The 13,602-nt window shown below is 39.8% G+C and overlaps 1 long non-coding RNA gene across 1 annotated transcript; it reads right to left on the minus strand.

The window, feature by feature from the left end:
* Positions 1-312: 312 nt before the first annotated feature.
* On the minus strand, positions 313-12,789 carry LOC117801092. Its single transcript, XR_004623487.1, has 4 exons — positions 12,569-12,789; positions 2,876-2,940; positions 1,280-1,407; positions 313-489 (listed from the first exon to the last, which is right to left on the minus strand). It is a non-coding gene; the product is annotated as an uncharacterized LOC117801092 (long non-coding RNA).
* Positions 12,790-13,602: the final 813 nt, after the last annotated feature.

Here is a 13,602-nt window from a genome sequence, read left to right on the forward strand (position 1 = left end):
GTGTCTTCAAGAACATAGAAATCTTAAAGGGAAGATAAAGCTCCACATAAAAAGCAAAGAATAAAATAAGGCAGAACAACAGCAAATGTCAAAAAGTTCAATGCATCTCTCAAATATTTTTTTTAAAATGACCCATCAGTGGGGACAGGAATCACCGGGGAAAGAATCTCTGAGGAGAGGGAATTGGAGTTACGTCTCAGAGTACGAGGAGGACCCAGTCAGGAATACAGCATGAGCAAGGACATAGAACACACACAGGCAGCATTAAAAAGAACCAAATGAAAGAAGAGGCTAGAAAACCGTGGGGTTTTGTTTGTTTATTTGTTGGCAAATAGTGGCATCTAAGTTCACTGAGGTAGGTGAAGACAGACAAAGAAGGGTTTTCAGTGCCAGTAAAATGAGCTGCAGATAGTCTGACTGGAGCTCAGTCCAGAGGAAGTCTTACACATGTACACCGATGACAGACTCTTTTGCTTGGTCATTACCACCCTGAAAAATCAAGAAAAATTGTGAAAATCCAGCTTGACACAATATAATTGGCTGTGTCGTTGTGGCATAAAGACTAGCAGACAGAAAATGTCAGAATTAGAACTTTCTTGGGTAGCTTTCTGTTTTTAAAGCAAGCTATGTGGAAGGATACGATCTCCATAGCTTAGTTCACTGCAAAGGGAGGCAGAACGGACGGTACAGTGAAAAAAGCACAGGTTTCTGGAGTAACGAGAACTGGGCTCATATCCTGCGTCTGTCACTTACTTGTGATGTGATTTTAGTTAAGGTAATGATACTTACTAATTATTTCCCTCTCACATAAAGTCCAACAGCCTTTGAATGAAGGGAAGTTGGTGGCCAGAGAAGGTGCTCAGCTCCACAAGTCACTCAGGGACCCAGGCTGACAGAGCCTCTGCTGTCCTCAACATGTGACTTTCTAGGTCTTGGACATTGGCATCTAGCCATCCAGCAGTGGAAGAGAAAATATGGAGTATAGCACGTGGACAGCAGTGTCCACAGGCCAAACCTAAAAGCGGCATCCGTATGTCACATGGCCCCATCTAACTGCCAAAGAGATTAAGAGATGAGGTTTAGCTGTGCACCGAGGATGTGTGGCTAAAAGGTGGCCAGTTTCAAGAGGTGGGCTTTGGAATCACAATGATTTGAATTCACTTCCCAGCCATGTGACTTTGGGCAGGTTACTTGATCTCCACCAGCCTCAGTTCCTTCATCCGTAAAATGGAAGTAGAAATAGCATCGTTCCAGGGTGATGAAGTCTGCCTGAACTTACCTGTGCCACAGAGCCTGGGTAAACATGCTACAGGAGGCAACGAAAGAATTTTGGATGCAGGGGCAAAGCAGTTTCTCCTCTGGAAGGGGTGCCCGCCACTGGTTGAGCTGACCCCCAGGGATTATGCCCTAAAATGGGTAAATTTTAATTTTGAGTCTGAGATTTCAGTCTATCTGGATGGCACATGGATATTCACCCCAGACCCAACATGCCCCAAGCTAATGAGTAGACATCCTCCTTAACCATACTGCACTGTGAGTCTGGCTGGCTCGCCCTGAAAAATACATGCTTAAGATTTTTTAAATGAACTTTCTCAGTATCATTCTGTCGAGTCAAAAGAGTCCACGATTGATACACATGATAAGATATTAATAGCACATATTTTCGCAGAAGCCCTTCCAAATCAGTCAGTGATATCCAGAAAAGATTGGCCCTCTGGTTGTGCAGGGGTGATTCAGTGTTAGTGTAGAAGGAACACTGTGAACCAATGACCTGTGCATTTTTCTCTCCCCTTTCCTTATCCTGTGATTCTTCTCCAGGCAGACAGTTAGGTGAATTCTGTATAGTTTATAGCTTCCAAAATCCTTATGTTTCTGATTTTGTTTTGTGAACATGTAAAAAAGACTAGAAGAAAAATATAAATGTGATTATCTGTAAGTAATAAAAATGTGAATGTGGATGAGTTTTATCTTCTTTGTGCTTTCCTGCATCTTCTAAGTGGTATACAATAAAAGCAAACTATTTTTAATATATGGTTTAGTAAATGAAAAGAATAAAGTATATGACAAAAGTAATGCCTATAAGGATGCTTAATAAAATTTATGCTACTAATAATTTTTTAAATATATCTGGACGTTTGAATGCTTGTCAAATATTAGCTGTGGTTCAGTCAATGCTTTTGTCCCTGAAGGCTCTAGTGTCTGCAAAAAATATGGACCCCTCATCTGGACATCACAGGAAAAATTTCTGTGGATTCAGAGTCTCTGTCTGCATTGCAATCCTGGTTTATCTTAATGGAGACAAGTCCCACGTGGTAGTGCCTGAAGCTCCTACGTGGGGGGTGTGGCCCAGTGGTCCTAAGTCTAGAGGCAGCCCCATCCTACTGCAGACCTGTGTCCCTGGGCCCACGTCTCCAAAAGCTGGCTCTAATCTGAACAGCCTTCGGGGTCCCCTTTGGCCTCTTGCACAGTCTGTCCCAATCCTATGTCGTATCTGGCTTTGGCTCCTGGGACTCCTCCAGACCCCCTCTTGTTTGGCCATTTAGAGTAAGACATCTGGCACATAAAACACCTCCTGATGGTCTTCAAATCATGCTTCCTTTAAGATGGTCATGGAGATAAAAGTCAAAAATAGTGAATTGGGTCACCTCAGTATATTTTTAGCCCCCCATAGAACTAACAACACCACATGAGACTTTTTCTTCACTCTTTCAGCAAGTTGTAGCTTACAATTATCTGACGAAATACATTGAAATCCACAGCTATTTATTTCTTCAGCTCTCAGTACTTGGCCAGAATTTCTATTTTTGTCTCCTTCTCTAATGAGGAAAACTGAGACAAAAATGTAGACTTTATTCATAAGCAAATCTTTTCATACCTTCAAGCAGGCTAGTTCTCATCTTCCCTTGAAGGCTCATAAAAATTATGAGGGAACATTAGTACCTGGAGAAGGGAGAAGAATAGGTGAAAAAAAAGAGAGAGAGAGAGAGAAAGAAAACCAGAGACAATCCTGGTACAGAACATTTGTTACTCAGTGATTGTGTATGGTGTCAAGTAGTCATTGAACTGTAAAATGAATTCATTTCCCACTAGAGAGGGACAAGCCTGCTTAGGCTTTGGGAAGATTGGGTTTTCATGTCTCAGCTTCACCCAGAACACCTCCCTTCTTGAAGTGAGGTATCAGTCTTGGAAACTATACTCAAGCATAGGTCATAATGATCTCTGCCAAGTGGTTACAAATGATGTGTGAGTGGGAGGGAGTATCTATTACTCCCTGGCTTAATGCAAGGCAATTCATTCTTAATACAACATGCCTTGGCAACAGGAACCAGTTTTACCAAATTAGCCAATTGTATCTTTGGACAACAATCTAATAGCCTCATAAAACCAAAAGCCACATCTCTTTTCAGCAAGCTTTTCAATCCAGGTGGATGGAGGTAAACTAATATTTCCAGCTTTGAGGACAAAAATTGAAGGAACATTATTTTTATTGCTGTCTTGCAAATGGCCGTTCGGAGCGCCCCAGTTCTACTCTTACTAACTCTGGGTGACTTCTGACTACACAGGAAACTTAGTTTTTGAAACACTGCTTTAAAGCAGGGAGCTATCTAGACCTGATTGACAATTTCATTGCTTCTCATTGACACTTGTCTAGGCACACATTTGAAATTGTCACAATTTTAGATAAAAATGATTAAAAGTGATTAATTAGGGACCCTGGCCATAAGCATCAAACTTCAAACTAAATTAGGATAAAATTAAGGACTTAAAGCCAAATTAAACCTGCATTTGACTCAGTGAGAAAGTTGAGGCTGCTGCCATGTACTAGGGAATCTCCCAGTTCAGACCAGGGCTTTCAGCACACCTCATGTCAGAGTCCATACTTATCTCTCCCAGGATGTAGTCAGCCATGCTTACCTTTAGACCACGGTCTATCCCACGTTCGCTGATTTGGCACATCCTCACTTCCTTATTGAGTATGGAAGGGCTGCCTAAGTTCTCAGAAATTCATTTTAGGATTTCCCCTGTCATTTATGGGCATGTACAAATGACAGCCGCTAGTTCCTTTCTCTTCTGGACTGTTGTATATGTCTTTATTTTTATTACAAATGAGTGTGTATGGAGTGGTGTGTGCATGTGTGTGTGTGTGTGTACAATTGTGCCAAGCCCAGCACAACTTATAACACCTCATATACTAAAGTTATAGTATTTCTCTCCAAGTCAGACCTCAAGGAATTCTATCTGGTGATCGTGAGGTGACATACCAAAAACTGAAGAGCTACATGGTGAGAATGATGGGGCAAAAAGGAAGAAACAGTCTAGGCTTTGATGATAGGATTGGGCCACTGAACCAACCCTGAAACCAAATGCCTCCAGATTTCACATAATGTGAAATAATTGCTCTTATTACTAACATCACCATTACTAGGATATGCACCTAGACATAACCAATACTCCTACATTCTTACATAGCTCCAGAAACTACATTGCATCATTACTTCTCAAGGAAGTATACACACACACACACACACACACACACACACACAATTTTATACATTCCACAGATTTTATCAAGGAAAATTCAGAAAATACCCCAAGAAATTAAGTAAGAAGAGTAAATAAGGGAAAATACAATCTAACTAAATGACTCCTTGGTGATTCATCTCAAATCTTCATTCCAACCACTTACCATGGCTTCTCCCAATGATTCCCCCACCTAAGTGATTACTAACTTTCCCCTCATCCCTCACCCTGATTCCTGATGTGTCATTGCCAGTTCAAGTTTCCCGTGGAAGCATTAAGCTTTTCTCTCCTCCACACCTCTGCTTCCTGGATCCCTTTCATATTATCAGTCTTGTAAAATATCTAATCTTGAAACTATCTAGACCTAATTCAGCCAGTCACTCGGCGTGACAAACTTCCCATCCTAGCACCATGGCGTTATTTGTCATAACCTCACTGAGAAGGCTCTGGGGCTGACCAACGCTGCTATGACTCACTCAAAGCCTGGATTAGCCACCTTTGGGCACAATTTTAAGATTGAGCTGATTCCTGCAATCCCTGCTGAGAGTCCCATAACTACTCAGAGCCTGAAAAATAATCATCAACAGTGCTCAACCTGGTAGCTACAAACAGCTCACAGGTAAGGAAGCTGTGCTGAATGGTTTGTGGCCACTGACATGTGGATGTGGTTTTGTATTAGTGAGACCACGGGCAAGCACAGCATCATTGGCGATAATGTCTGAGGACCAATTTTTAACATCTGATCATGTTTCATGCACTATTTGAGTGTTCTTGGACCATGTGTGATTACACAGGTATCTGAATAAAACAAAGTGTAAAAAAAAAATACCCTACCTTCTTTATGCACGAAACCTCATTTATAACTTCTAATACCTCCTACTATATCCAAATTACAAAACATCCCCATTTAAATGAAATAGGGATAAAATTCACAGCAATGCTGTTTGCACAGGCTTCCTTATGATTTCCAGTGTTGCTTCTCAATTGTGGCCTTTAAATCTCTCTCTTTTTTTTAAAGATATTATTTATTTATTTATTTATTTGACAGAGAGAGAGACAGCCAGTGAGAGAGGGAACATAAGCAGGGGGAGTGGGAGAGGAAGAAGCAGGCTCCCATCGGAGAAGCCTGATGTGGGGCTTGATCCCATAACGCTGGGATCACGCCCTGAGCCGAAGGCAGATGTCCAAAGGCTGTGCCACCCAGGCACCCCTGGCCTTTAAATCTCTAAGCCCCAAAGCTCCTGATAACTTCCAATTCTGAGAAACCACTTCCTCTTTTCTTCATACTCCCATTGAATTCACATTTTTTTTCCTTTCCCCTTGTAAGGTTCTGAAGCTGTGTTTTTTGACATAGCTATTAAAGTTTATCTTAACCCCAGTGTCCTTTTCTCTTATTTTGTTTCATTTCTATTATTATAACATTTCTGATAAATCATTTGTATAAACTTAGCATGGCTTTTTGAACTTCCTAAACAATCCAATGGCTTTTCTCCTTCTTCATTGGCAATTACCAGTTCATCCTGAGCATCTTGAGTCCTCTCTCACCCTTGGCTCATCTTGGTGTTCAGTTCCTCCATCCCAGAGCAAAGTCTTTGAACAAAGCAAACCACATTCCTGACACATATGGTGGGGGGGAACAAGGGAAATTAGGGTTTATTCTCATTATTCTGGAATGTGCGCAGGTGCACAGGAAATACTTAATGCTTGTTACTCCTTGGGAACAACCAGAATAGGACTGCTTCTGACCCTTAATCCACCCATCCTTTCATATATTCATGCAATAAATATTTATCAGTGACTGCTAACTTGGCATCTTGATAGGCACGATGGATAGAGATGATAAGAAAACAAACATGGTCTCATGAAGTTTATAGTCTTAAGGAGAACCAATAATAAGTAATAATCATACAAATAATCATAGAAAAGTTCACAAGATCTATTAGGGAAGAGTTCAAGAGGCTGTGGGAGAGTCAGGCAGAGCATTTTAACTTAGATTGAAATTTGGAGAAGGCTGGCCTAAGGAAGGAATTGGCCAGGAAAAGGATGGCAGGAAGAGGACAAGAGCTGAGGGAAAACAGCTCACACAAAATTCTAAGGCAGGAGAGAACTTGTAGATTAAAGTAACTAAGAGGAGGCCATTGTGGCTGAAGAGTGGTGACAAAAGGAGAGCATGGCATGGCCTGTGGCTAGACAGGCATGTGGAAGGCTGGTCGTGTAAGGACCTTGTGAACCACATTAATGAATTATGATTGAACAGAAGAGTGGTGTGATCTGACTTGTGCTCTTAAACATTCACTGTAATTGCAGGATGAGTTGTAGGTGGCAAGCTTGGAAGAGAGACACAGGTTGAAGGCTATTGGAGGAATACAAGCAAAAATATGATATGGCAGCTTATCTTATAGTGCTGATAGTAGAGTTGTCAAGAATCGGCCACTTTCAAGAAATAGTTATATACATATCAGGACTGTTAAGTCAAGGATGACTCCAAAATTCCTGGAAGAAATGACTAGATGGATAGAAGTGTCATTTAGTGACATGGAAAAGAATCAAGGAGAAAAACTGTTGTGAGAGTGAGAACTAAGTGTTCGGTTTTAATATGTTTATTCTGGGGTATTGTGAGCTATTAAGAGAAATGTTGAGTACTAACTGGGTCTGGAATTCAACATGTAACAGGACTGGAGATATTAATTAGGGAATAATTGGAGTATCCATGGTATTTACAGGCTTGGAAAGATCTAAAACCCCCAGAAGAGCATAAAATTAAGGGAAAAAAGTCCTGCAGTTGGTTCCTGAAGGACTCCATCATTGGAGGTTGGGCCAAAGAAGGGGGAATTAGCAAAAGAGATTAAAAGCTGACTGCCAGAAATTAAAAACCACAAGGGTCTCTACTAGCAGATTCTAGAAACTAAACTTTTCAGATAGTCCATCTTTTTAGCATAACAGAGCTCCAGATACTGAGCCAGGGAAAAAAAAAAATCCTGCCATTGTCTTCCACAGTCATCAAAGAAGAAAGTATGCTAGACTGTAGAAGTTAAATTAGTAGTATTTGGGTCAATCTGCCATCTAATTGGAGATACACAAAAGGGCTTCAAAACATCATCCATGTGGATTTATAACATCAGTGAAGATCATGGAGTAAGGACTTCAAGGGGCTTATGTTTCCCAGAAACACCAAATAATCTAGCAAAAACTAAAAACCAACCTTTTTGGAACTCTGCAAGATGGCAAGTGTTTACAACAATCAAGTGAAGAGTTAACCAGGATAAAGGCTGCTAGAATACAATAAGAGAACTCTGTGGCATTTTGACTTATCCTCACCCCATCCCTTTCCCAGTATGGTGGCAGACTTCAAGCTCTCAACTTGAATCCTCAGTATGATACTGCAGGAGGAGAGAAAGTCTTGCTCCCAAGGAGTCACATTTGTTTTGACCTGTCTGTGGTTTCCCTGAAGAACTAACACAAGGAGCCTGGCTTTGTTTCACCTAAATTGTAGATCTCTTAGGGTGGAGGGTGTTCCTCAGAAATATTGACAGCCAAGTGCTGCCACCTGGCACAAAAACTAACAATTGAAGCAAACAGTAGACAAGACAAAAGAAAACATTGGGGAATGAGATTCTTTGGGGGAATAAGAGCTTTGAAAAGCTCTTGAGTATACTAGCTCATCTAGAAAATTATGTGCATGTCCAGGGCAGCGAGCATGCTGAAAGAAGACTAGAGAAGAAAATAAGCTTTCATTTCTAGTTCATCTTTAGGCTCAGCATAAGCAGGAAGTGAGGGCCAATTCAGAATTATTAAATGGCCTGACTAAGCATTAAGGAAAAGGGAACATCATTTTTACAACTGAGGTACTGTTATGGGTTGAATTGTGTCCCTTAGAATTCATATGTTGAAACTCTCATCTCCAGTACCTCAGAATGTTAGTGTGTTTGGAGATAAAGCTTTAAAGAAGTATTATGTTAAACTGAGGCTGTTAAAGTGGATTGTCCCCAATCCAATTTGACTGATGTCCTTATAAAAAAGAATAAATTCGATGCACAGAGATGTCATGTCTGAGCAAGCACAGAGGAAAGGCCATAGGAGGACATAGAGAGAAGGTGACCATCTGCAAGACAATGAGAGAGACCTCAGACGAAATGAACTCTGTCAACATCTTGAACTTGGACTTCCAGCCTCCAGAATGGTGAGAAAATAAATTTCTGTTGTTGAAGTCACTTAGTTTGTAGTATTTTATCATGGCAGCCCTAGCAAAAGAATACAGGTAAACAGATCGGAAAGTGACTTTCTATAGAATCTACACACACAAAAATTTAGAAAACTGTTCAGCAATCTGAGTAGAAAGAAAAGAAATAGGAAGACACAGATGAAGCGAAATAGAAGTAAAATATATGAGGAGACAAAACGACATAGAAAGATAATAGAGTGAGATAAGGAAGAAAAACAAACTAGGAAACTAAAACTGTATTATCAGAATTAAAATCTTCCTTGCAAACGATAAGCAAGGAGCCAACACTGTAGGAAACGGGATCAGTGACATATTATATAGATGTGGGAATTATTCCAGACTGTAGAGGAAGACAAAAATATGAAAATGATGAAATAGATATTATAAATAAAAGTGATAGGAAATAGAGACAAGATAAGAATTATAAGGCTCTCCATGGAAGAAACAAAGCCAAAAAAACTGGAGCAATCATCATTGAAATCAATTAACATCCGGAGTTGAAAAATTTTGAAGTGTAAAGATTGAAGGTCAGTAAAAACAGAACCATATCTGGTTAGTTCCTGGCAAAAAAAAATTAAAAAAAAAATATATATATATCAAATTACAAGGACAAAGGGGAAAAGTCCTGAAAGCTTCCAGGCTGAAAAAATGGTTAAGCTTTAAGACTGTCATTGAGTGGAATTGCTTTCCATGGCTGATAATCATTTTTAAAAGTTATTGGTGCTGTTGTAGTAATGATTAAATAATTTTTCATCTCTTTGCAAATATAGCATATTGTCCTTGTCCAGAGAACCACAAATAATTTGCTTTTTTAAGAGGTAAGCATACAGGGGCGCCTGGGTGGCACAGCGGTTAAGCGTCTGCCTTCGGCTCAGGGCGTGATCCCGGCGTTATGGGAGAGCCCCACATCAGGCTCCTCTGCTATGAGCCTGCTTCTTCCTCTCCCACTCCCCCTGCTTGTGTTCCCCTCTCTCGCTGGCTGTCTCTATCTCTGTCAAATAAATAAATAAATCTTTAAAAAAAAAAAAAAAAAAGAGGTAAGCATACAAAATTAAAAGCATTCTAAAATGCCCAATTATGGGAGGTTAGGTAGCAAACCCATATGATGGAATACAATACAACTTTTTGGTTTTTTGAATCACTGAACAAAAGAATATGTATTGGTAGCAGAAATTGTTCTGGGTAAATTTATGGTGAATTTTTTTAGAAAGCAGCCAACAGGGTCACTTGGGTGGTTCAGTCAGTTAAGCATCTGCCTTCATTTCAGGTCGTGATACCGGGGTCCTGGGATGGAGCCCCGAGTTGGGCTCCCTGCTCAACGGGGAGTCTGCTTCTCCCTCTCCTTCTGCCCCCCCGCCCCCGCTGGTGCTCTCTCTCTTTTTCTCTCAAATAAATTTTAAGAAAGAAAAGAGAAAAGAAAGCAGCTAAAAATATGTATGATACTGTTTTGGTAAAACACGTGGAGACACGAAAACATATACGAGAAGACAAAATGAATGTACTCGAAATTGTAATAGTGATTTCGAGTGTGCTGATACAGACTCTGAAGTAAGACAGATCTGGGTCTGAATAACAAGGTAAGTAAACTGGATCACTTATTTAACCTCTCTGGGTCTCAATTTTCTCAACTATAAGTTAGTTTATGGTTTAATACCCAAAAGGGTTGTTATGAGGATTAAAGAAGCTAATGCTTGTAGCATAGTGCTTGGAAAACTAAATTGAAGTTTGTTAGTGTTACTCTGATTTGCTAAATAAGAAATGCTTTTTCTGTTGATTTTTCTCTGATGAGATTAAATTACTTTTATTTAATAACAAAACTAAAGGAATAGTAAAAAAAATTTTTTTAGAATTATTGGTATTTTCCTTAAATGTTAAACAAGCCTCCATACAGATGAAACAGAGCCAAACCCAAGTTCTGCAGCCCCAGCTTAGCAAAGGACAGGCTCTCATTCAGGGAAAAGTTGAAGAAACCAGCCCCTGTTCTGAGAAGCTGTCAGGCAGTACTCCCAGTACATTGTAAAGATAAGAAACAGAGTTCACCTGGGACATTGTCTAACAAATGTTTGGTGATGCGCCAGAGGGCCACTGCAAGCTAACCTGTATCGGGCCAGATACACTTCACTGTGGGTCATTTTCTGTGTCTACAGCCAACCAATTTCAACAGGCTATTAAAACAAGGACGTGTTCTTTATTTTTGGTAGGTTTCATTAATAACATTAATAACAACATTTCCATTCCCAGGATGTGATGTTTTGCACTCAAATCAGTTTATAGGCGGTTAGCTTTCAAACTAATAATTCACATTTCAAAATAAACAACCACCAAAAAGCCAAATTTACTTAATTGTATTTGAGCAGGACAAGAACATTATATTCAGAAAATCAGAGAGGCTAACAGCATTTCACAAATTTCAGTCACTATAGTAGTGTCCATAAATCTTGCAAACTAAATGAATCCAGTGCATCAGATGATAAAGATGTTTAGGTTTAAAAGCAACAATTGTTCCAGCCATTGCAAGCTTGTTGCTGGCCAAGTTTGTATTTCCCATAATACCTGGTGAAGAATTTTGCACGAGAAATACTTGGAGCCTGCCTGGTTTTGCTGATTAAGCCAAAGCCCTGAATTGACTTTTGGGTGCTTGCAAATATAGGCTCAACTCCATGACCATAAGGGAAGCATCTGATGCATTTTATAAAATAGCAATAAGGTCTTTTACTTTTAAAATATCATTATAACAAAGAAGTAGGGAAAATTTGAAAGCATATTTAGAAGTGTAAAAAACCTATAGCAAATCTATACCTTCCATTAGGGGAGCAGTCTCTTCTTAATAAGGTATTCATTCCAGGTGCTGGTTATGAGACCTGAAGCTAATCTCAGTATGCACCTCTCCACCCTGACAATGCTTTAATTCAATTTTGAACTTTAGTTCAGAAGAACATTGATTATGTGTGTGTGTGAAGTGTGGTTATATCATGTTTTAAACTTTTTATGATAGAATATTCCAAATCTACATAAAAGTAGACAGGTTGGTATCCTGAATTCCCAGGGACCCATCACCAGCCCCAGCTTAAACCCATGGCTAATCCTGGCCCAGCCACACCCACATCCATTCCTCCCACTACTGCAGGATTTTGAAACAATTCCCACACATCATATTATTTCATCCATTAATATTTCAGTAATTAACCTAAACAAAAATGTTCTTTTCTTTAATAACCCTAATACCATCATCATGTTTGGAAAATTAACAATAATTCCTTAATAGAAACAACTATTATTTAAATTGTCAATTGTGTCATAAAAATTGCTGGAAGTGGATTTATTGTTATTTTAAAGTATGTTCCTTTGAATCAGGATCCAGATAATTTCTATATACTGCACACAGTTGTTACATCTTATTTAAGCCTCCTTTAATTAATAGATTTCCTCTCTATTTTTGTGTGCAATTTATTTCTATGGAATAAATTAAGTTGCTTCTCCTTAGGATTTCCTCCATTGGTTTCCTGATGGGACCTCCAGGGTATAATTTAATCTGCTTCCTCCATTCTCTGTATCTTCTGTATGTTGGTGATTGGATATAAAGGCTCTATTAGATTCAAGCTTTGTAGGTTTTGGTGCTTTTCTGGGGGGTGATGGGGGTGGGCAGGACTTTTCCCTGGTTGCCAATGTGTTGGATCACTTCATTCTCAGTGTAGTTTAAAAAAAAAAAATCCTTTCTTTTTTCTCCTGCCTTATCCTCTCTTGTTTCACTGACACCACCTAATACCATGATCCATATTTACAATCCAACGCATATCCCTCCATATTTTCTCTGTATTCACTTACCTTTATGCATGTGCAGAGATTCTCTGCTTTACAAAAAAATGACGTCATGAAAAGCCTTCCAAGCCAAGTAGTAAGCTCTAATTTGTCCTGTTTAATGGCTCCAAAATAATATTCCATGTGCACATCCACCACAATTTATTCAGCCATCCTATTTCAGGTGTCAAATACTTTGTTCTTGGCTCTTGTTGCCACATCTTGTCCATATACACATATATACTGGCTTTTGTTTTTATAGGATGGATTTCCTGAGAATGAGATTGCTGGGTCAAAAAGTATGCTGTATATTTTATTTTAATAAATGTTTCCAGATAGCTCTCAAGGAAGGCTGTAGCAGTTCACATATCCACCAGCAGAGGATGAGGTCACCCTTTCCTCCACAATCTAAAACAGTCTCAAGGAGGGGGCAGGGGGAGAGGGTCACAAGCAAGAATCACATGTTGGGAGCCAGCAAGGAGCAGGGGTCATTCAAGGAGAGGAAAAGCTCGATGGGATTCCCTAATCAGCAATCAGTGAGCTAATGTAAGTGGTTCTTTGATAGAAAAGGCCCTATTCATCTTTATATCTCATGAGCCTAACACAGGCCTGGCACAGAATACACAATTCCGAATACCCCAAAACAGGGTCTGACAATAGGTATCTCTAACTGGTAAGGGCTACCTCTAACTCCACTCCATGTCATGGAGCCCAGTAAGTTCTTTCCTACTGGGCGGTACTTGCATATTACACAATAGAATGTATCTAGCATCTGCCCTTTATCTCATGTGAGTCTTTATCCACCTCCGCTAAAATTCTAGGGAAAAGAAGTTGTCTGGATTGGAAGAAACCAGGAAACGTGGCAAGAGAATCATTCCTAAGTCACGGATCATTCTGTTTTCTTAATGTTCTACATGTGATGGTCACACCAAAAGGAGCACCCAACGCCCTTCCTCTGTGAGAGTCACATTTTTCTTCCTAAGCCTTCATTCCTCTTTCTGGCTCCATGTGCCTTTTCAGGACAATGCTCCCTGACACAGTACTCCTCACCTCACCTTTCA

The sequence above is a fragment of the Ailuropoda melanoleuca genome, chromosome 2 (assembly GCF_002007445.2).
Source record: "Ailuropoda melanoleuca isolate Jingjing chromosome 2, ASM200744v2, whole genome shotgun sequence".
In the NCBI taxonomy this organism is placed as follows: domain Eukaryota; kingdom Metazoa; phylum Chordata; class Mammalia; order Carnivora; family Ursidae; genus Ailuropoda; species Ailuropoda melanoleuca.